Here is a 25,414-nt window from a genome sequence, read left to right as displayed (position 1 = left end):
ACCTTGTAAAATGTTTGTCAAACCCTGTATTCTGATTAAATATGTGTCATATGTTCTTTGCTGCATTTTGAAAGATATGCCACAAACACAGGCGATGATGTGCATCTGGCCACACATGAAGCACTGCAGCCGCAATTGCGTGATCATCATCTGTAAGTACAGTTTCAGGATGCTTCCCGTTCATTGCCTATGTAAATACTCTGAACAACCACTCAAAGGTTTCCTTGGTCTGGTCATACACAAAAGCACCGCCTAATATACAACTCTGTGTGTGATGGTTCACTCCCACAAACTGCGCAAATGGCCACTGTTCAGTGTTAATCTTTATTGTAGTATCAAACACAAGCACATCATTGAAGCATTCATAATCTAATCTAGACCTTGAATCTGACCAAAACATATTCACGGCATATCCATCTGCGTCCACTTGCATTGCACTAAAGAAACCATGTTCATTACTTGATTTATTCTGTAAGTAACGAACCAAACAACATATTTCTCTGTTCTTTATGTTATCTGTCCTCTTCCTGCTCAAGTGGTTTCTAAGATCCAAAGGTGTGAATGGCACATTTTCGCGACCACCATCAATGCGGGTAAACAAATTGTATGTCTTCCTTGGTGCAATGCCGGCGCTATCGGCTATTTCAGCCATTGCAGCATGAGCTACAGTTACTTTACGATGTGACCTTAGCATAGGAGTCATAAATGATGCAGATAAATCATGATTATGATCACTGATTAAAGTACGCACGACAAATTTTCCATTCGGATGTCTTCTCAAAACCAATCTCGCTTGACATCCACATCTTGATTCTGGCGTGCTCCTAGTTGGATTTCCCATTGATTTCTTCCAACCTTGCTTGGAACAGACATATGTCTTTCTAACCAAGACACCCTGTGCATTTTTTGACCAAGAAAACCTTCTCACACTGAAGCCAACTTTTAAGGCATAATCATTGTAAAATTTATATGCATCTTCTTCGTTATTAAAATGCATTCCTTCTACAGGAACATAGTCAAGTGCAATTCCATGTACATTCCCAGTTCCTACGGTTTTATTAAGTGTACTGACATCAAAATCAGGATCATTATTGAATTGCATTTCTTCTCCTGGAACATTGAAGTCAGGTGTACTTCCGTGTACATTCCCGGTGCATACACTTTTATTATGTGCGCTGTCATGGTAGTCTACCTCATCATTGAATTGCATTTCTTCCACTGGAACATTCAAGTCAATAGTGGGTCTAATGCCTGCACCCTTCTTTTCATGTGCATCGTCAGTGCAGATGTTCAATTCTTCAGTTGGGTCATAAGTATAGATATTCAATTTTCCAGATCTTTCTATTGATTGAGCTACATCGTCTTTATTACAACCTGATGATAAGCTCAATAATGTTTTAAGCAGTATATTAATTTGTGTTTGCAGTAACATGGCAAACAAGTCGATATTATCTCACAAAAACGAGAGTCTGTTACTAATACAACGGTTTGAGATACAATGCATATGATGAGTGAATGTAGGATACCTGATGGGGTAGAGGCCCTTCCTAGCATCTGCAAACAAGCATTCATGTCAACAGGTCCCAGCGTCTTACAAATATCGATAAGTTGCCAACCTTCGTAAGAACAAGATCTACCTGCAATAACCAAACAAAGCCTTAATGACACACAAGACGACATGCCTTCTTCATCAATAGCATGATGCTGGGAAGCTACTCACGCCGCCTTGATGGAACTGGTTGGAATGTTTGTGCATCATTGCTTTCTTCCTTAATGCCTAACAACAACGACAAATAAAAGAAGACATTGGAATGTTTTGTAAGCAATATATCAATTTCCGTTAGCAAGCGGCATAGGTTTACTACGATTTAATCAGGATGCATATAAGAACGAATACCACTAGGGTTACGCAAGTCAAAGCAACGATTTAATGAATGAAAGTATCAAAGCAAGTGCGGTTTGATGTTTGCTTATGCTGAGCATCGACGTGTCGCTTACCATGCCAATAAAATAAACATGCCGTACATGTGTGTTGACGATAACGCTCTCATAATATCCACGAGGCTCTAAAGCGAGTTCAATAGAAGTCGCTGAGAGAGCAACGATATGCATGCGAAAATCGCCCCGCCATGCGTGTCAAGATGTGTTTCTGCACCCAAACGTTTTCAAAGTCTATGTACAAATATCTTACAAATACATATTACAAAACATATAATATCTTACAAAACGATATGTATAGCGATTTGTCAGATATTGAAAATCGATACGGCAGTTCAGTATTTATAACTTATAACTCGACGATACAAAAACATACTATCTAAAAGGTCGATAAATATATCGCACAATAAATTACAAATCGATAAGGAAGAACTTGAACATAATAGCAAACAAATCGATATTAACTAACAAAAATGTATCTCACAAAAATGAGAGTCTGTTACTAATACAGCAGTTTGAGATACAATGCATATGATGAGTGACTGTAGGATACCTGATGGGGTAGAGGCTCTTCCTAGCATCTGCAAACAAATGTTCTTGTCAACAGGTCCCAGCGTCTTACAAATATCGATAAGTTTTCAACCTTCGTAATAACAAGATCTACCTGCAATAACCAAACAATGCCTTAATGGCACACAAGACGACATGCCTTCTTCATCGATAGCATGATGAGATGAAAAGCTACTCACGGTGCCTTAATGGCACTGGTTGGAATGTTTGTGAATCATTGCTTTCTTTCATGATGCCTAACGACAGCAGAAATGAAGAGAAGACACTGGAATGTTTTGTAACACAAGGCAGGCACGAGAAGGCGACAGTGTGTTGTACAACAGGATAAAAAAAAGGCAAAAAGCTCGACTGGAGACGAAGGCAAAGTTTGCGTTGATAATGGGAGCACTGTTACAGCAGATGGCGCAGGCGAACGTCTCCACTTTAAATGGTTAACATCAAACTTTCTGGAAGGAGGACTTTTTTGTCCTTTTCCCCACCCGTCGTTTCACAACTTTTGAATGGAGGATATTTTTGTCATTTCCTCGAACCGTCATTTCAGGGCAAGAAAAGCAAGTAAGGGTGATTAAGTCTTTGCAACAGCACCAGAGTTCGATGCAAAGTTATGTCAACATACACGTGAATACGAGCCCCATGTGCATGAATACGTGGCGCTCATTCGATCCCCCGAACACGGACGTGGGATTCAGTGAATCATCGTGGGCGAACATACACAACCCTCCCATAAAGTTATATAAGCATGTGGGGGCTCCTATTGGGAGTTCGGTGCGATTGCAAAGACTTAAAGTACCGTTTCCCATGATATGAAACGATGGTTTGTGAAAATAACAAAAATATCCTTCATTCAGAAAATAAAAATGACAGTTCCAGAAAAAAAAACAAAAATATCTTTGTTAACTCTTTAAAGTCTAAACATTTCATTTTCGTCTTAAGTAGTGAACTTATGCACCATATGGTGTAACAGGAGCTCCCTTTGACGACGCATTATTTATCGTCGTCTGCTATCACTGGAGCACACTTTGTCGTCGTCTGTGACCGTCGAAGCATCCTTTGCCGTCATCTGCGCAATGGCAACATCGTTGTCACCATCGACTGCATCTACCTTCTTGGTGTTTCTCCTCCACTGTCGAATTACCAAAACTCGTATCATTTTAATGAGTTTCGTGTAAGATTTCATTATGCAAACAAATTGATTTGTAAATCAGAATGCTAAATCTTACAACTAGTTGTACTATTCATGCTAAATAACACCTATTTTTATACTGAAATAAATCGATTTATACATATCCACCTTCTGGACATCGAAAAATAGTTAGCACAATTTGTTCTTATGAAAGCCAAATATTTCAACGATATGTGCCTATGAAGGCTAAATTTCTGCAACGATTTGTACGTTGGAATGCATCAATGATTTATACATTTAATATAACAATGATTTGTATGTTCGATGCAGTAACGATTTATATGTTTGAAGCAGTAATGATTTAATGAAATTACCATGATTTATACTTAAGTTTGATAAATCGTACAACAATGTTTATGTATGAAGCTCAAATGTTACAACGATATGTACTTATGAAGGTTGCAATTTCTACAACGATTTATAAGTTTGAAGCAACAACGATTTATACATTTAAAGCAGTAGCGATGTGTATTTATGAAGTTACCTCAATTTGTACTTAAGTTTGTTAAATCTTACAACGATGTTTACTTATGAAGCCAAATATTACGACGATTTATAATGTTGGTGATTGTTTAACGAATGAGATAATTTGTATTATTGTATACTTAGGGAGGTGATTGTAACATATAATGATAGGGTTAAATTTATGTGTTGTGCAGGTTAGCAATGTCTAAAGCTCGCCATACAAGAAATCTCCTAGCGTTCAATGAAATTACTATTAGAGAAATTATTTGTCAGTCTCATCTATATGAGCGTTATGAAATGTACCAAAATATAATGAAGATTGAGAATGATAAAGACAATGACAAAGTGTTGAAATTGTATAATGCGAAGCATTATCCATCAGATATTGAGGCTGAAGAGTAAAGAAAGTATAGGAAGAACTAAAGATGAAGAAGAATGATGATGAAGAGAAGGAAAAGCAAAGGAAGAAGGAGGCAAATGAAAAGCAAAGTAAGAAAAGGCAAATGAAGAAGGAGGGGGGGAGGGAAAGGCAAAGGAAGAAGGCGGAGGAGAGGGAAAGGCAAAGAAATAAGGAAAAGGAGAATGAAAGGCAAAGGAAGGAAAGGAAAATAAAGAAGGAGGAGGAGGAGAGAGAAAGGCAAAGAAAGAATAAGGAGGAGGAAGAAGAGAAGGAAAGACAAAGGAAGGAGAAGGACGAAGAAGAGAAGGAAAGGCAAAGGAAGGAGAAGGACGAAGAAGAGAAGGAAAGGCAAAGGAAGGAGAAGGAGTATGAGGAAGAGAAGGAAAGGCAAAGGAAGGAGAAGGAGGACGAGAAAGATAAGGAAAGAGAAAGGAAGAAGCAGGAGGAGGAAGAGAAGGAAAGAGAAAGAAAAAAGCAGGAGGAAGAGAAGAAAAGAGAAAGGAAAAAGTAGGATGAGGAAGAGAAGGAAATGGAAAGGATTGAAGAAATTGAAAAGCAGAGGAGGGAGACGAATGAGCGAAGGAAGGAAAAAGAAAAGCAGAGGATGGAGGGTGGGGGTGAAGAGGAGAAAAGTGTGACCAAGGTACGTAAATCGATCTTATCTGTCATGATTTACTCTAATATGTATTATTATGTATAGCGATTACTGTGATAGTGATTACTATATATAGCGATTAGTGTGATAGCGATTACTATGCATAGCCATTACTGTGAATGATTTACTATGATAGGTATTATTATGTATAGTGATTATTATGATAGCGATTACTATGTATAGCGATTACTATATATAGCGATTATTGTGATAGCGATTACTGTGAACGATTTACTGTTATAGGTATGATTATGTATAGCAATTACTGTGATAATGATTACTATGTATAGTGATTACTGTAATAGCGAGTGTGCAACGATTATTATTATAGCAATTACTATGTACAGCGACATGTAAAAGTACAAATGAGACTAATTTTGATTTGATACGAATAATATGTTATTTTGTGTTACAGGGAGGTCAGAAGAGAAGTAGAGCACTAGGTAAAAAGGTCAGAGTATGGTGTCAATGGCCTGTAGTTTTGTCATGGTATAGACAACTGACTGAGTGAATATCAAAAGGATCAATTACGAAATATGCAATTCAGCGGCCTTATGGACCAGCATTATTTTGAAACGTGCTGAAACACCATGACCCACCTGGTAAATAAGTAGAATCATAAGACGAACACATTCCTGTTTGATTCTTTTGAGATCACCAAGACCCTAGAAGATGTGGTGTGGATTATGGGACTTAAGTGCCATGGAAGTGTTGTCCTATTACAGGATTCAAACTATAACGCAAGGGACAAGTGCACGGCCCTTTTAGGAATGTCGATGGAGGACTAGAGTCGATGTATTTTTGGTGGAAGCAATTCTACATCGATGAAAGTTTATTCTTTCTGTATTAAATGAGAAGGTTGGTCTGCTACACGTGCATCTGAAAGAGCTGACCAAGAGTTGTGTGGTTTCCTTCTTTATTTTTTTGGACTTACTTTATTTTCTGATTTGTCTAGTTCGAGAATAAGTTACCTGTGGTTGCAATTCTTGGAAGACTTAGATAAAGTCAGCAACTATGCATGAGGTATTATTATGCTCGCACACTTGTATAGTCAACTTTACCGTGTAAGGGTGCAAAAACCATCCCAGGGTTTTGGTCATTTGTCTAGGTAATTGTTTATTACATATTTTGTAGTTGTAGACTAAGATCGTTGATGGTTATAGTCTTACTAATATATTAATTTTGTAGGCCTAGTTGTGGGAGCATATTATCGCCTTGCGTCCTCAGCATGGCCTTACGATTTGTGGTTTTCCAAAGATCAGTCGGTGGGCTAGAATAAATGTCAAAGAAGATAATGCTAAGTTCATTTTAGATGGTCTGTAATTAAATGAGGTAAATGGTTTAAAATCGTTTATAATTGTTTCAGCATTTATCATTCATTAGTATAAATCGTTGAAATATTTAGCATTCTTAAGTAATCATCATTGCAGGATTTTGTCTTCGTTAGTATAAATCGTTCTAATGTTTAACATTCTTAAGTAATGATCGTTGCAGGATTTTGTATTCCTTAGTACAAATCGTTATCGCGTGTAAATCATTGTAATCGTTAGCATTCTTAAGTAATGATCGTTAATTACAAAAAAAAAATCGTTAATACAAAGTGTTATCGTTTTAGCATTTAGCATTAGTTATTGTAAATCATTGTAATATGTAGTATTCATTAGTGTAAATCATTTTAATACAAAGCTCTCATTAGTAACAGTCGTTGTAATATATTTATCACTCGTTATTATAGATCATTTTAATATTTAGCATTCATTAGCATGAATAATTATGTTTATACCTAAACCATAATATCCAATGTACAGGTTGTGTAGAGACCATATGGAGATGGAAAGGACAAGGACCAAGAGGTTGTTGCTCAGGCTGCGAGACTGTCTGGATGCAATATTTGGCTGTTTAGCAATTATGAAGCCAAGTTGCAGCATGGTAGTCGAGTTTTTCTACAAGCTGGCTTGAGACAGTCTACCCCAAAGGAGCCTGTGGAAGTGAAAAGAAAAATGAATAGTAGTGGGGCCAGGAACGTGAATTGGCACAAACGCTTCAAGGAACAATTGGATAGCTGGAACAAAGCAGGTGTTTGTATCATACCATATGATTATAAAGAACGACAATATGACCCCAACTATTTTAAAAAATATTGGAAACCCATGCGTCGAAATCTATAGATTAAGAATAAGCAACGTGAAAATGTTGGAAACCCATGCATCCCTCTTGTCCCCCATCATGTCGTTTCTTAGCATAGAAAATACATTCATCGTGTCCCTCTGGTTACAACAATGATTACCTCAATTGTAGTACATGATGAGGAGCGAACACAGCTCACAAAAAAGAAGGTAGTCTTCGCCACAAGGTTAGAGATGTTGTAGAGAGAGAATAAAGAGTTACGAAAGCATGTGAGAAATTTTGAGAGACAAATGCGGTCACAATATGATACACTGGTAGAGATGATGACTAGTGTTTATAATAAGATCAAGGGAACCAAGAGGCCACCGAGGAAAGAGAGTCCACCAAGAAAAAGAAAGAGACGATTTGTATGTCATAGTCCATCTGAGTCGTCAAGTGCCATTGAATAAACATTATATAATTTTTTTATCCTGATATTTATTTATTGTAATTCCATAATTCTTTTTTGTAACGTGACATTCTATACATGTATAATTCATTTTTTAATAAGCATAACACACAAGTGCCACTGAACAAATCGTTGTAATGTTCGGCCTTCATAAAAAAAATCGAAGAAGCGTTTAGCATTGTGTACTGCACAAATTATGAATTACTTTTACGAGTTGTCTTCATATCGTGATTTACACAAACATTGATAAAAGACTGAAATGATTTGTACGTATAAAGACTACGTACTATCGTGATTTGCTTGATTCTGATAGCCTTGCAACCAGTTCTATAAGAGATCGTGATTTGTTTTTTATAGCAGGTGTTTCATCACGATCTATACAGCCATCCCACCAAAACTCATCAAATAATCTAACCAAATCCGTTTGAATATCCTATTGCGATTTGCCTTTATGAGTTTTATTTAAGCGAACGATATGTTCCATCACGATTTACACAATGAATGATTCATAAATGGCATAATAGAAAAATAAACAAATCGACACGATATTTAGACTTAGTAAAGAACAAATCGAGTTAACTTCAACGATACAGATGTCATTATATAAATCGCTCTGGGACAATATCTTGTATAACGATTCAGATACAGTATGTGTGCAACGATTTGTCTTATCGCGATTTACACAATGATTTATAAAAAGAAAAAAGTACAAAGAAAAATAAATTGACAAGATGTTTATTGGTGAAGTACAAATCTAGGTAACTTGATAAATACAAATCGATTTAGAACCACAATTCTTTAAGTATCATAATATAATAATATTTTTTCTATCACGATTTGCTTTCACGAGCTATGTCTATGTGAACGATATGTCTTATCACGATTTACACAATGACTGATTCATAAAAAGGAGAAAAGAAAAATAATAAACAAATCGACACGATGTTTAGACTTAGTAAACTACAAACCGTGACTTAGTTGCAAATAGATTTCATTGTAACGATACGTGCTATCGTGATTTGCTTGATACCGATTGTCCTATCGTGAATTAATTTTATGAGCTTTGTATATGTGAACAATATGTTCTATCGTGATTTACACAATGACTGATTCATAAAAGTTAGAAAGGAAAAATAATAAATGAATTGACACGATGTTTAGACTTAGTAAAGTACAAATTGAGGTAACTTCAACGCTACGTCATGACCAATAGTTTAGCTTAGATACAATATATGACCATTATCATCAAAGAAAATAGACATCAGCAGCAGCATCACTCCCACGTCCAAATAGTGATGTACTTCAAATGCAATCCAGGTGCGCATAAAATCCAGCTTGCTAGTGCAGAAAGTTTCGAGGCAGAGCTGACGAAGCTGCATATGGTATGGATTCCAACAAGCATGAATATATCGATGCAGAATATCTGTGCTTACTCCGGTATGGCGGCAACGATTGAAGATGATTATGGTCGTTATATTTTGCATAAGCTTCGATATACTTCACGATAAATACGCCAGAGTCGTATGCGTCATGAATATATCGATGTATAAACAAAACATAACCACCATAATCATCATCGAAGATTATACAAATTTTTTCTCATGGTGTGAAACAACTACGTTATCATCATCAAACCCCATCTATCAAGCACAGGTAGAAGGAACACAAAAGAGCAAAGAAGAAAGAAAAATACAAGTAAAAAGAAGAAGGCGGAGGAGAAAAAAGAAGAAGAAGTTGCATTGCCGCAGAAAAGAGAAAGAGATGTTAAATAGATTAGGGTTTTAGACCTGGACAACAGGTTGGGTAGGGTTTTGCATAGAATAAAGTTTTACACAGATCTATATTAGGATTTTACAAACATATCGATATCATTCATAAAGACAAACAAAGTCATATTGTTGTCGCGGTAACTTCATAAATATAAATCGATGTCCTGTTAATTATTTGTTGAGATTCTATAATTCTTTGTTGCAATTTTATAATTCTTTTCTGTAACGTGACATTCTATAAGTTTATAAATCTATTTTAATAAGGGTAGCACATAAATGTCACTAAACAAATCGTAGTAATTATCGGCCTTCGTAAATAAAAATTGAACAAGCGTTTAGCATTGTGTATTGTGAAAATTATGATTTGCTTTTATGAGTTATGTTCCTATCACGATTTACATAATGATTAATAAATGGCTGAAATGATTTGCACAAACAATGATAAATGGTTGAAACGATTTGTACGTATAAAGGCTACGTGCTATCGCGATTTGCTTGATACAGTTTGGCTTGCAACCAGTTCTATAAGAGATCTCGATTTATTTTTTATAGAAGGTGTTCTATCACGATCTATACACCCATTTTTTATAGAATTTAGGGTTTATGATTTTAGAATTTAGGGTTTAGGGTTTAGGATTTAAGTTTTAGGGTTTTATGTTGTAGGGATTAGAGTTTAGGGTTTTAGGGTTTAGGTTTTGAAGTTTGGGGCTTGGGGTTTAGGTTTAAACTTTTTGGGTTTTACGGGTTTAGGGTTTAGCGTTTAGGGTTTAGGATGTAGGTTTTGGTGTTTAGGGTTTAGAGTTTAGGATGTAGGTTTTGGTGTTTAGGGTTTAGGGTTTGAGGGGTTTAGGGTTTAGGATTTAGGGTTTTATATTATAGGATTTAGGGTTTAAGGTTTTAGGGTTTAGGTTTTGGGGTTTGGGGTTTAGGTTTTAGGTTTAAGGTTTAGGGTTTTAGGGTTTAGGTTGTAGGTTTTGGTGTTTAGGGTTTTAGGGGTTTAGGGTTTAGGATTTAGTGTTTAGGGATTAGGGTTTTAGGGTTTAGGATGTAGGTTTTGGTATTTAGGGTTTAGGGTTTAGGGTTTAGGATGTAGATTGGGTTTGGATTTCATAAGAGCTAAATGGGTCTCACAACCAACCCTAAAACCTAAACCCATTACACAATCGAGATTTACGTTGACGAGCTTTGTCTATGTTAATGATATGTCCTATCATGATTTACACAATGACTGATAAAAGACAAAAAAGATATAGAAAAAATAAATTGACGCGATGTTTATTGGTAAACTACAAATCTAAGTATCTTGATAAATACAAATCGACTTACAACCAAAATTCTTTAAGTTTCATAGAATAACAGTTTTTGTCCTATCGTGATTTGTGTTGACGAGCTTTGTCTATGTGAACGATATGTCCTATCGTGATTTACACAATGACTGATAAAAGATAAAAAAGATGTAGAAAAAATAAATTGACACGATATTTATTCTTAAACTACAAATCTAGGTTCTTGATAAATATAAATCGACTTACAACCAAAATTCTTTAAGTTTCATAGAATAAAAGTTTTTATCCTATCGTGATTTGCCTTTACGAGCTTTGTCTATGTGAACGATTTGTCCTATCACGATTTACACAATGACTGCCAAAAGACGAAAAAGAGAAAGAAAAAACAAATTGATACGATGTTTATTGGTAAACTATAAATCTAGGTATCTTGATAAATACAAATCGACTTACAACCAAAATTCTTTAAGTTTTATAGAATAACAGTTTTTGTCCTATCATGATTTGCATTGACGAGCTTTGTCTACGTGAACGATATATCCTATCATAATTTACACAATGACTGATAAAAGATGAAAAAAATGTAGAAAAAATAAATCGACATGATGTTAATTGGTAAACTATAAATCTAGGTATCTTGATAAATATAAATTGACTTACAACCAAAATTCTTTAAGTTTCATAGAATAACAGTTTTTGTCCTATCGTGATTTGTATTTACGAGCTTTGTCTATGTGAACGATTTGTCCTATCGCGATTTACACAATAACTGCTAAAAGACAAAAAAGAGAAAGCAAAAATAAATCGACACGATGTTTATTTGTAAACTACAAATCTAGGTAACTTGATAAATACAAATAAACTTATAACCAAAAGACTTTAAGTTTCATAATATAACAATATTTATCCTATCGCGATTTATTATTACGAGCTTTGTCAATGTGAACGATATGTTTTATCGCGATTTATGCAATGACTAATTTATAAAAGGCAAAAAAAATAATAAACTAATTGACACGTTGTTTAGACTTAATAAACTAAAAATCGAGACTTAGTTGCAAATTGATTTCATTGTAACAATATGTGCTATCGCGATTTATAGGGTATTGCTGCATGTTGAAAATTACGCAAGTTAGATATTGATAAGCTGCACGTAATGCAATTTATATGGGAAGCAATATAATGTATTACATACCTGTTCATGCGAAGGGCTTGGTTGCTTTTACTTAGAGGTTGGTTATTTCTTAGGCCTTTTCTTGTCAACCAATTCTAGTGCGCCCTTTATCCTTCGACGACTGCGATCAGAGGCAGGTTTCCTTTTGATGCCCTTCGCTAGGTAAATTTTTTCAGCATAATCTACAACGTTGACTTCTGACTTGTTGAAGATGATGTTTACGTTTCAGCGCAACTTCTCATACGAGTCATGAAAAGCATAATTTTTACCTCTGATGTTCACTCCCATTTTCTTAGACTGGTCTTCATGAGTTATAACAGACTGGTGGTGAATTAACTGCACATTTTTAAGTAACTCCCTTGGCACTTTTCTCATGCATACATAGGCTTCTTCACTTTTCGATGCCAAATCTGCAACATGCATAAGTGACCTACATAGTTGTTGGTAACAGGAGGCTATGTGGCACTTCTCATCAACACCAGATTAACTAACATTATCTGTATCCAGCAGTTCAATCTTTGCTTGTCTCGTCCATCTTCGCATTAAATATGACCCAGGTATTTCTTGTATCTTCTCTTGATTAAGTGCCTTTAATGTATGATGACATAAAATACCTTTGAATTCATACATTTTGCATGTACATTCAATTGTTCTATTGTCAACATTGTACGTAACATGTGCTTCTTGCTTTTTTGGATGCTCTTCACCCTCCTATACAATATGGTATTTATGCATATTCTCGGTTTGCATGTGTCCTATATTGTAATTCATGACCTGTATAACCTCCTCCTTAATCCATTCAAATACAGTTAGTGCATACAGATCTGCAGGTCGCATCAATATTTTCATGCCCAAAGTTATAGGGTGTGTATTAAAGCATTTCACATTTTATTCAAGCTCATTCTGTCTAAGACCGTTTATAAATAATTCATATTGTTTCATGAAGTGAAACATTGTTAAACATGAATACAGGGTTTTTTTCAGTGTGGCATATATAGATTCAACTCTTTGTGTGCTTATCATACCTGCACAAAAGTATTGCCTTCCATATGTCAATGCTCACTTCTCTTTTTCTGCATATAAATTTTGTAACCACACACAGTCTTCAAGGTCATACATCTGAATCATTTTCTCTCAATTAGACATAAAGGTGACCTCGTTTGCACTCTCAAGTACACACCTTGTAAACTTTTTGTCAAACCCTGTCTTCCGATTAAATATGTGTTCTATGTTCTTTGCTGCATTTTGAAAGATATGCCACAAACATAGGCGATGATGTGCATATGGCCATACATGAGACACTGCGGCCGCAATTGCGTGATCACCATCTGTAAGTATAACTTGAGGTTGTTTCTCATTCATTGCCTGTGTAAATACTCTGAACAACTACTCAAAGCTTTTCTTGGTTTAGTCATACAAAAAAGCGTCGCCTAATATACAACTCTGTGAGTGATGGTTTACTCTGACAAACTGCGTAAATGGCCATTGTTCAATATTAATCTTCACTATCGTATAAAAAACAAGCACATCATTGAAGCATTCATAATCTACTATTGACTTTGAATATGCCCAAAACATATTCACAGCATATTAATCTTCATCTAGTTGCATTGCACTAAAGAAACGAGGGTCAATGCTTGATTTCTTCTATAAGTAATCAACCAAAGAACATATTTATTCATTCTTCATGTTATTTGTCATCTTCCTTCTCAAGAGGTTTCTTAGATTCATAGGTGTGAATGGCACATTCTCGCGACCACCATCTATGTGCGCCCTTAAATTATATGTCTTCCTTGGTGTAATGCCGATGCTATCAGCTATTTCAGCAATTGCAGCATGGGCTTCAGTTACTTTACGATGTGACCTTAACATAGAAGTCATAAATGAAGTTGCTAATTCATGGTTATGATTATTGATTAAAGTATGAACTACATATTTCTCATTCAGAAGTCTTCTTAACACCATTCTCGCTGGACATCCACATCTTGAATCTCGCTTGCTCCTTCTTGGATTTTCACTTGACTTCTTCCAACCTTCCTTAGAACAAACATATGTCTTTCTCACCACGATACCCTGTGCATTTTTTGACCAAGAATACCTTCTAACACTGAAGCTCAGTTTTAAGGCATAATCATTATAAAATTTATATGCAGCTTCTTCATTATTAAATTGCATTCCTTCTACGAGAACAGAGTCAAGTGTACTATCATGTACATTCCCAGTGCCTGCACCTTTATCAAGTGTATTGTCATGATCGTCTACCTCATTATCGAATTGCATTTCTTCTACCAAAACATTCAAGTCAAGAGTGAATGTAATGCATGCACCCTTTTTATCATGTGCATCATTAGTGCACATGTTCACTTCTTCGGGTGCATCATTAGTACAGATGTTCACTTCTCCATAACTTTTCAATGATTGAGATAGCTCATCTTCACTGTAACCAGATGATAAGCTCACCACTGTCATAAGCAAGATATCAATTTGTGTTAGCCAGCGTATACGTTTACTACGATTTATTCAAGATGCATATAACAACGAATACCGATAAGGTTAAGTAAGTCAAAGAAACGATTAAATGAATCATAGTATAAAAGCAACAGTGATTTATTATTTGCTTATACTATGCATCGAGTTGTTATTTACCATGCCAATAACAGAAATGATTTATCGTATATGTGTGTTGACGATAGCGATTCACGTGACAGCAATTTAATTATATCTATGACATTGTGAAGCGATTTTAATAGAAATCGCTAAATAAACAGCGATTTGAATACGAAAATTACCACTGCAAGCGTGTAACAATGTATTTCCGCACGCACACATTTTAAAATTCTTTCTACAAATATCTTACAAATCAATACTAGAAAACACATAATATCTTACAAATCGATATACATATGCATAATATATTACAAATTGATACGGCAATTCAACATAATAGCTTACAAATCGATACTGCAAAACACATAATATCTTATAAATTGATATACATATCGCATAATATATTATAAATCGATACAGAAATTCAGCATAATAGCTTTCAAATCGATATTAATAAACAAAACAATATCTCACAAATCCGTAGTATGTTACTACAACCGTGATTTGTGATACATTGCATATACTGAGTGAATGAACGATACCGGATGGGGTAGAGCACTTCCTCACATTTGTAACCAAGCATTCTTGTCAACAGGTCCTAGCATCTTACAAATATCTTTAATTTTTCAACCGTCGAAAAGACAACATCCACTTGTAATAACAAAACAATGCCTTGATGGCACTCACGATGACATACGTTCTTCAACAGTAGCATGATGACATGGAAAGGTACTCACAATGCCTTAAAGGCACTTGTTGAAATGTTTGTGTGTTATTGCTTTTTTCCATACTGCCTAACGAAAACAAAAAAGAAGAGAAGACTGTAAAAGAGATGGCCGACAAATGCCCCTATGACGCCCACCAATGATCAAACCAGTCGATCGATTTATAGTTATTTCCACGAGGTAAGAACAAACCCGAGAATGTTTTGTAACATAAGGCAGAAACGAGAAGGAGGCAATGTGTTGTAACACATGATAAAAACCAAGGCAGCAATCTGGACTCGAGACAACGGCAGAGGGTGCTCCGGCGATGGCAGCATACGACGATAAAGGGTGTGTCGTCAAAAGAAGCTCATGTTACAGCCGATGGTGCATCGTCAAAGGATAATCCACTGGCAGCATAGTAGTTTACTGCTTATGCGAAAACAAAATGTTTGGACTTTTTGAAGAGTTAAGATCATCCTCCCTTTACTGGATGGCGGACATTTTTGTCCTTTTCTCAAACCATCATTTCATGGTGAGAATGGCGGAAAAGGGTACTTAAGTCTTTGCAACTGCATCGGACTCTTATACTAAGTGATGCCGACACACACGGGGATACGAGCCCCATGTGTTTATATACATAGTGCTCATTCAGACTCTCAAACATGCACTGTAGCAAACCCTGTATCTTCGGGAGAGAACACACGACACCCTCCCCAGTTGAATGATGGATATTGCCAGTGCACAAGGTTTAATGTCAGACAGACACAGGGTATTGGGCCACATAGGAGATGACAAGTAAAAGAAAATATGTAATTTTTTTAAGAAAATACTATTAAAAAAAAGATAAGTATCCAGTGCATGTGTGCGTCCTGTATCAATGAGTTGAAACCCATAAGTGCGAGTTCTTTTAATTCAATTTAACCGTTCGGCATAGTAATTTGTTGAATATACAGCCTTAGTTTGTACTTTTTTCAACAAAAAAATGCCTTTTTCTAAGGCATTAAAATTTAGTTAACAAACATACCATGTAAATCATATTTGTAAGGTTGGATTCACTTTTAAAAAAAAAAATACACGAGCCTGCTGTACTTGTAGATCGTGTTTTTAAAAACTTGATAATATATAAAATATATGTATAATATATAATATATAAAACCAGACTATACCAGTTGAGCCAAGCGGAGCTTGCCATGGTGGTGCTCAGCTCGTTTACCTAAACTAACTAGATCATAGCTCGGGTCACCAAGCTCAATTTCCGACTTGAGTCAAGCCAAACAACGAGACACTCGTCCCGTTTCCCAGTCCTAGTTGGAAAGCATCAGTCCAAGGGATTGGATTTGTGAACAGACAGCACCACGTTTGACTAGGAGTGTCAACGGGCTTGGTTTAAACCCTATATGATCCAGGTATGGTGATAAATAAGACCTGATTATGACCTGTGTCGGGTTGATGGTCCGATTAATACATGGACCTGAGTATAGTTTGTGAAATTGTATACCAAACTCAGATCCGACCCGAGTTTTGATTAAGACCCGCAAATTTTTAATATAAAAATGATAAAAAAAAAGATGGTTTTACTGGGTATGGTCCAAGTTTGGTTCATGTAGTTTTTATTGGGTCCGGTTATGGTTTTTCTTATAGTAGACCAGATTAGACTTGGGTTCGAACCCAATACCATACTCAAAAATTTGACCTAAGTCTGATTCCACCTGAGTTTGAACCAAACTTGACCCGTTGACACCCCCACATTTGAGGCTGTCAATGGGTAGTGGAATCTCAATAGCCAGGAAGGCTGTGTTTGGATGCCTCTATTCTCAAATTCGTGGGACCAGACATGAGAACCAAGGTCAGAGGCAGCTCTGACTTTATTAATACCATCAGTGATGCCTTGGATGTCGTTCATCTTAAAAATGAACGACACCATCAATAGAGGCTCATTATGAGCTGTTCATTTTATGCTACTGGGATGTCATCCATCCATACAAAGAGCGACATCATCAAAAAGGTGCGGCACATCCAAGTGATGGGCATACCACTCATGCTGGTTTGGATGCCGTTCATTTTGAGATGAACGGTATCCACGGCAGCTCTGACAGTAGACCTGATCCTGGGTGGGGATACGTTGTTTGAATGTCTCGGATTTTTGCATGGGGCCCATGCCACATCAGCATCAGGTGTCTGGTTCAGGTCAGAGAGAGAGAGAGTAGAGCATAAGGGCTTGTGATACATGCTTGATGGGTTTTTCTGCTCTTCTGGTATTTTTTGCACAGTTCCGACCCCATAAATGTGTTTGGCATGGTGAAAAAAATGATAGTTAGATCCTCAAAAAATTTGGACCATTGATTTTTTTAACCTTATAAAACCCACCCATGGGTTGGAACTGAACACTTCAAGAGTTGATTCATATAAAATCAAGTACATAGATCACATGTGTACAGTCAAAAAGTCAAAATTTAAAAATAAAATGAAAAAAACCCCATCAAGTACTTATCGCAAGCACCTATTTTCCACCATATATATATATATATAGGTAACCGAAATATATAAAGCAAAAAAGTAAGTAAACTGGTATGCACCAAGAATTTCATAGTATTTTTATTTTTTTCTAAATTTTCACAGTACTGATTACGTTGGGTCTTTGAAAACTACAACTGGTTAATAGTGTGCAGATGCCTTGAATCTAATTCTTTGTTAACAACTATACAGGAGGCACCACCGAGGTGGTATCTCATGTGGTAAGTCGGGTCCTCTGTCAAGCTGAAGGCCCAGGAACGAATCATTATTCTACATAGGGCGGTTGTTGTACTGGTAGGGTCCACCTAACCTCACCTAGACTTTCAAAAAAAAGTACACAGGAAGCAAATCTCTAATTAGTTTTAAACTTGTAAATTTTTAGAATAATTTTTATCATTAAAAATATTTTTTTTGAAAAGCAAAACAAGTTGACAACTTTAGGTACGTTAGTGTAAAAATTCATCATCGAAACCATTATTAGCAAAATCATTTTAGCAAGATAAATAGTGAGCCAAATATATAGTAATGATAAACTTTTAATTGTACAAAATTTAGGGTTTTCCTTTATACAAAACCAAAACAGGTATCTAGGACACAAAATTGTGAGCAAAGGAATGAGATCTCAAACCATCTTGCATTACGTCATCGGCTGTCTAGTAAACCTATTCATCATTTGTGCCCATAAAATAGGTCAGTTTCGTAAAAAAATTATTAGGTACGCAAGTAAGACAATATAGAACAAAAATTAAAGTAATGCATGTTATTCTAACATGTTAAACGATTTTAACAAGTAATAAGCTACAACTAGCATGAGCAATTGATTATACAAACAAATAGGCAGTTAACTATCACAAGATAAGCTATTCATAATCACACGATATAAACAGTTAATTAACATAGATAGATAGTTAACTAACACAAGAGGCTCAATCACAAGTATTGTGAATAAAGCTAGCATATGCATCAAATGCATTCATGATATGTAATTTAATAAGTTAACGTGAACAAATTTATATTTGACAAGTAATATGAACTAATCTAGATTCAACAGTAATGCGAGCAGGATCACTTTTGTTTCGATATTAGTTGGTCTGCGGGTACGCGCAAGGCACGAAACGTAGAAACAATTGAGTCTAATCTAGGAGTTTATTATGTCATGTATTTTAGATACCCCGCGTAGCTAGCTGAATCTACTCTTAAGAAGACGACCAACCAAGAAAGAATTCTCCAAAGGCCACTCGTTCAAAAGGATATATCCAACTTCTGCAAAAGTTCATAGGATATATTACCTAGGATAATTTTTTAGAGTCCCAGCCCCTAACTCCGATGACTGGAGACACCGAGTCATTTACCCGAAGGGTGGTTGTTAACACCCTTTTCATCAGAGTTTTTGTATTATCACATCCTCTCCCTTGATGAAAAACAGTGGGTGAATGAGTGTGTCAAGTTTTATTTAATTGACAACCCATTTTACATGCTCTAGTCTTTCAACTCACTCGAGCATCTTTCCTGTGAAGATGAATCATCACCATTTACTGATTCTCATTTCATCATTATACCTGTTGAAGAAAAAGGAGCAGGGGGCAGGGGCATGGCCTCTGCCAACCGGCTGCCAGCCTGACCAAAAAAGGAGAGGGTGTGGTGCGCCCTCCCTTGCAGGAAGGTTAAAAAGAGGCAGTGGTTGTGCCTCTGCCTGTTGATAAATATGAGGTGATAAGGGGCGAGGCCCCTGTCAGTCGAGGTGTCCTGAAGAGGCAGGGGTGAGATAGACAAGCTTGAGGAGGCAGGAGGGGCGCGACCCCACCCCTGCATAAAGAGAAGGCATGGAGGGGCTCAAGCTCCCCCCCCCCCCCCCTCATATAAAAAGGCAAGGAGGGGATCGGCCCCTCCCCTGCGAAAATAGGGCAGCAAGGAGGGGCTCGACCCCTCTCTTGCGAAAATGGAAAACAGGGAGGGGTAGGGGCAAAAGTCCCGGCCGGTTGGTCACACACAGGCGGCAGAGGCATCACCCCCTGTCGATCTGCTCAAAAAATAGAGGAAGACGAAGGGGATGAAGAAGAAGAAGAAGACAACACAGGGAGAGGGGGGTTACCTGCGTTGTGACATTGACGTCAGGTGGCCTCCGATGAGGCGAGGTGGATGTCGACAGGGTGTTGCCGGTGTTAGAAAGAGAGAGGCAAAAAAGAGGGGTCGGGGCTGCAGTGACTGAGGGAGCACGAGAGAGGGTTCAGGGAGAGAGAGACGAGCGAGTAAAACTCGTCGGCATTGGGGTCCTCTCTGGTGAACCAAAAAGGTCGAGGAAGAGAGAGGAGCATGTGACAAACGTCACGGGGAAAGGGGACGACAGTGGGTTGTCGGCGACAGGTGGCTGAACGCGGGGTGGGGTCGCCAGCATAGGGCTCCGACGAGCTGATGAGGACGAAGGAGAGAGAGGGGTGTCGGTCGAACGAGGTGATAGAAAGAGAGCGGGGGCTCAGGGCTTCTCAAATGAGAAACCCTTGCCCCTCTACGTGCTTTAAGTAAGCACGGGGGATGGCGTCGGGTTTTTGGGTTCAGGTTCAGGTTCGGGTCAGATCCGGATTCAACCCAGGTCCAAATTTTTTCCTAAAATTTTTGGGTTTTACAGTAGAAAAACTAAGCAAGTAGTGGATGGGAGAAGAAATCAGTATTCTTGGCATGGGTAGCCTCTAAGAAAAGTACAATGGTATTGACTTTAAGAATTTAATAATAGGTTTTAAAGTGACAAAAAAGCCAACTTAAAATTTACAAGAGAACCATTCTAAAAGAGATAATATCTTTTGTGCATAATGCTACAATGTATGAATGGTTGTCTATTGTAACACACACACACACACACACACACACACACACACACACACACATATATATATATATATATATATATATATATATATATAGAGAGAGAGAGAGAGAGAGAAAAAATTGGTAGCACCTCACATGTTAGGTGCTAAATGGTTTTTTTGCCTTTCGTGTGTTTTTTCGTAATTCTAACCCCATAAATATGTTGGGCATGGTCACTTTATGAGAAATCCACTCCTGGATCATGTGTTTTCGATGAAAAAATGATATTTAGAGCCTCAAAAAATTACAAAGATTTTGGACCATTGATTTTTTGAACCTTATAAAAACACACCCATATGTTAGAATCAAACGCTTAAAGATTTGATCTCTATAAAATTAAGTACATTGATCGCACCTGTATGGTCAGAATTTATAAATAAAATAAAAAAAGATAGATAAACTTATTTAGCACCTAACATTATATATATGAGAACTAAACATATTAGGCTCCATTTCTAGTTCCGCCCTGTTATGCCCTATAGGTTTTAAGTATTTTATGATAGATCGGAATCATTAGATGTGCTTGACATGATCGGTTTAGCGAGAATCAACTCTTGGATCATGTTTTTGATGAAAATGCATGTTTTTATGAGCCGAGAAAAATGGATACCTTCATAGCCATTGATTTTGGATCACCAAAAAAGCCTATATACAGGTCAAATTATGAAAATCCAAAAATTGTTCTCACTAAAAAAACCCTATACATCACATCTATGGTGTTAGACTAACAAAAAAATAATTAAAACTATAATTTTTGAAGAGACCTAATGAAAAAGGGGGCCTAAGGAATGCATTACTATATATATATATAAAGAGTGAGTTACTGAAATATGTTTACTAGAGTGTGAAGTAAGTATTTTCGGCGTTGTTTTCATAAATCCATCTCTTCAAATGCATTCAGCACAATCTGTTTGCTAGGAATCGGTTGTTGGATCATGTATTTCCTACAGGAAATATGATTTTTGGATCATTGAATATTAACGAGAATTTTGAACTGATTATTTTTATGCCTTAAATTGTTTTTACTTGTATCATAACCGAGAGTCGATCCCTATAAAATCGGGCATGTAGATCGCATTCATATGGTGAGATTTAAGAGAGAGAAAATTACAAAAATATTGATTCTATATTACAAATAAAAAAAGAATTTTTTAAAAAGAAAAAATAGTCTTAAATCCTTCATCCTCCACACAATATCAATTCATACGTAAATGTAGGTTGATATATGTGTTGATACGCACTTGAGAATCATCCCATAGCATGTTCATGTATCCTAGTACTATACACACTTACAAAGGTATGGTGTACGTATCTAAAAACTGTTAAATCTTACATAAGACTCTTATTGAAATTTGTTTTCACATAATTACTCATTCCCATAGTTGCACCCTTCAATCGAGATGCAGCCACACCCCAAGACGTCAAAAGGGATTTTCTTCTGGAGAGAGAGAGAGAGGGGGGGGTGATAGAGAGAGGGAAGAGAGATTGAGCTTTAATAGACCTCCTCAAGAAGTCTTCTAATTAAACAAGGAAACCCTCAAAGCAACTCTTAGCTAATTAAGATTTATAACCATTTATTAATCCTAGCTAATTAGGATTTCTATTGAAATAAGAAAACAATTAATCAATCTAACTATGTCTCCTAATTAATTAAGGAAACAATTAAGCAAAATCTTAGATTAACTAAGTAAGAGAAAAGGAAAGTAGGTGGGGATGTCCCACCTTGTTTGGACTTTGACTTGGTTTGAGTCTTTATATTGGACTCTAAGGTCCAAGATAACCCACACCAAATGGGCACTCTGTCCCATAGGTCCTAATTCCATATCCAGGGCTTATTTTTTGATCCAGATATTAAAATGCATGTATCAAAATTGAAAGTCAAATATTAGAATTGCAATTATCTAAATTAAAATTCAAACAAAAAAAGACATAAATTTCATCTTTATTTCTTATAAAATTATCAAAAATTCTCAGTTGTTACAATTCTACACATTTGTTGCGGTGAAGCAACCCTAAATAGGAGGATGTCATACGCATATTGAATTAGTAAAACTTGTGTATCGTGCACAAAACAGGAGAAATAAAATTTGACTCCATTGAATACTGAAAATTGTTGTCAAGCCATCAATCAATATGTCAAATAAGAGAGGAGATAGTAGGCAGCTTGTCACAATTCCCTCTTAATTTTAACTTTCCATTAAAATTCACCTCCATTTGAGCATTAGAGATTAGATCCTCAGTCCACTGGATTTTGTCGCATGTTTTTCATCGCTAATTAGCGACAGAACTGATTTGTCGCTACTTTCGTCGCTAATTTACGATGGATTAGCGATGGACATGCATGATTTGTCACTAATCCATCGTTAAATAAGCACGGATTTAGTTTTGTGATGGATTATATTCTGTCACTATTTTATCGCTAAAATAGTGATGGCATTAGCGACGAAATATAATCCATCATAAAACATCAAAAATTTATCATTAAATATTAGCGACGGATATTATTCGTCCCTAATCCATCACAAAATTTTAAAAAAATAAATAAATAAAGAGCCCCGAGGTGTGCGCCTTATATGCCTTGAGGCGCATGCCTCGAGGCGAGGCGCGCCTCAAGCCGAGTCGTACACGCCTTGAATTTTTTAGTCAAATGAGGGTGAAAGTCCTCATTTGACCAAAAATTAGGGTTTTTTTACGCAGTTTTAACTAAGAGCCCCCGGTCCCCCCTTACTACAAGGGCAAAAACTCTGAATATTTTTTATGAGCAGAGCAATCAAACTGCCTTCATTGTTAACAAGAGAAATACGTTAAAACCTTCCATAAGATGTTACATTTCCAGAAAATTTCAAATTTGTCTATATTATTTAAAAAGAGAAAATTATTCATCTATGTGCTGACAAAATTGAAGATAACATGGAAAATAAAATTCCGTATGCATAATGAGATAGCAGGCCAAGATTCTTAGCAATTTTAGACAACCTATGCTTCTCTAAACATGGTTCACTAATTTCCCAAGTGCAACCGGAAGTAGAACTTACCTAAAGTAGCTTCTTTCTCAGTTCACTTTTTGTATAGCAAAACCTCCTACCAAATCCATTCGCACAGCATCCTTTGGCTCTGGAATTCCATCAGAGTTGAACCCATCTGTCTTCACATTTATGTGTTCTCTGTCGGTCTGATTTACCGAATTGAGCAGCACAATAATGAGCCCATCTTCATAATATTCTAGTTCAAAATAATGCAGAATAACCTCCCTCATTGAAAGTGGCCATGGCACTTTCACCCTTTCTTCCCATGCAGAATACAATTTTACAACTTCAGGAATGAAAACATCGTAAAGTATTACAAAAACCTTAAAGGATGGTAAAACTAACCTCGCCAGTGAAAACTCCTCAACAATACGAATTTTCTTGAAACAGGTAGACAAGGTAACTTTGAATGGTGGAATGGTAACTTGAGGCCACCTGACAAGAAATAGCTTTAATGTCTGGTTTTCTCATATTTATTGTAAAATCACTGAAAATAAAAGCACACATTATTAATTAGAATTATTCTCACCATTTTGAGTAGAGGTTTGATTCCCATGAAACACATAAACCTGCAAAAATAATGGATAGTCAACACGTTTGTACATAAAACAACTTTTGAGGAGCCACTGATAGATTTTCTAACAGCCTTCTGCAAGTAAAGTATGGAATGGAGTGCCTTCTGGACCTTCCCTATACATGACCCGCAGTTGATCATCATCTTTCCTTAACTACAAGAATACAAAAGCATTCAAAATGTTAACATCACTGTCACCAATATCGTCGATATTTTGAATATATCGTGATGTTATCGGAAATTTTAAGCTTGCCGGTAATATAGGGAATATATTGTGATATTTTCAAAATATCGACAAATAAAAAATATCGCAATATTTTTTATATTTTTAAGTTTGCATTTCCTATTTTTTGTTTCTTTTATATTTTAAAACCTTTAAAACATATTTCTTTATATTTTTGAAAGAAAAATAATACAAAACTTATAATTTTCTTATGTTTTTTGTTGTTATTTATATTTTTTCCAATTTTTTAAACTCCAGGGATTTTCCTGAGATTTATCAACTTTTGAAAATCTCTCTGAGAAATTACCTTTAACGATTCAGGTGACTGGTTAACATTCATCTCATGCAAAAACACTAGTTAAATGTTCCAAAAGGTAGAATTTTAACAACTATATGAATGAACATTTATGTGGAAAGCTATGTCATGTCAATTAAAGAGCTAACACCAAAATTGATGCATCATGGGCAATCATTTTATCCAAAGCTAGTTTTAATTATTATTTCAAGTTAGTTTTAGTTATTCATGTTCTCTGACAGCTATAAGCAGGTGGTTGTTTTATGCACAATCACATAGAAATATTTACACATGAAAAAGAACAATAAGGAAGATGAGGGAAATCTTGCACATGCTAGGCGGTCTTTGTTAAGTCCCCTACCTCTACTTCAAGGTTTTTGTGGTGTCACTACAGCAGAAGAAAAAGGGTAAGAAAGAGAGAACCTTGTTCTATCTTGAAACGCTAATATTCTAGAGGGACACATTCTCGTTCTTTGAAGAAAACTTTGTTCTTGTTACGGTGATGATTAGGAAGTGCTAATACCAATTGTACATGCAGATAAGTGTAGAGTACAAGTACACATTTTCTCAACATGTGTAGGGCTTCACTAT

General features: G+C 36.2%; 1 pseudogene; it reads right to left on the bottom strand.

Annotated features, from left to right (window-relative positions):
• The window catches only part of LOC149819968 (zerumbone synthase-like), a 37,947-nt pseudogene extending 13,079 nt beyond the window's left edge, over positions 1–24,868 (bottom strand).
• Between the last annotated feature and the right edge of the window lie 546 nt (positions 24,869–25,414).

This window comes from Nuphar pumila, chromosome 12, assembly GCF_984573655.1.
Source record: "Nuphar pumila chromosome 12, dmNupPumi1.hap1.1, whole genome shotgun sequence".
In the NCBI taxonomy this organism is placed as follows: Eukaryota; Viridiplantae; Streptophyta; class Magnoliopsida; order Nymphaeales; family Nymphaeaceae; genus Nuphar; species Nuphar pumila.
This window is presented reverse-complemented; position numbering and strand designations above follow the sequence as displayed.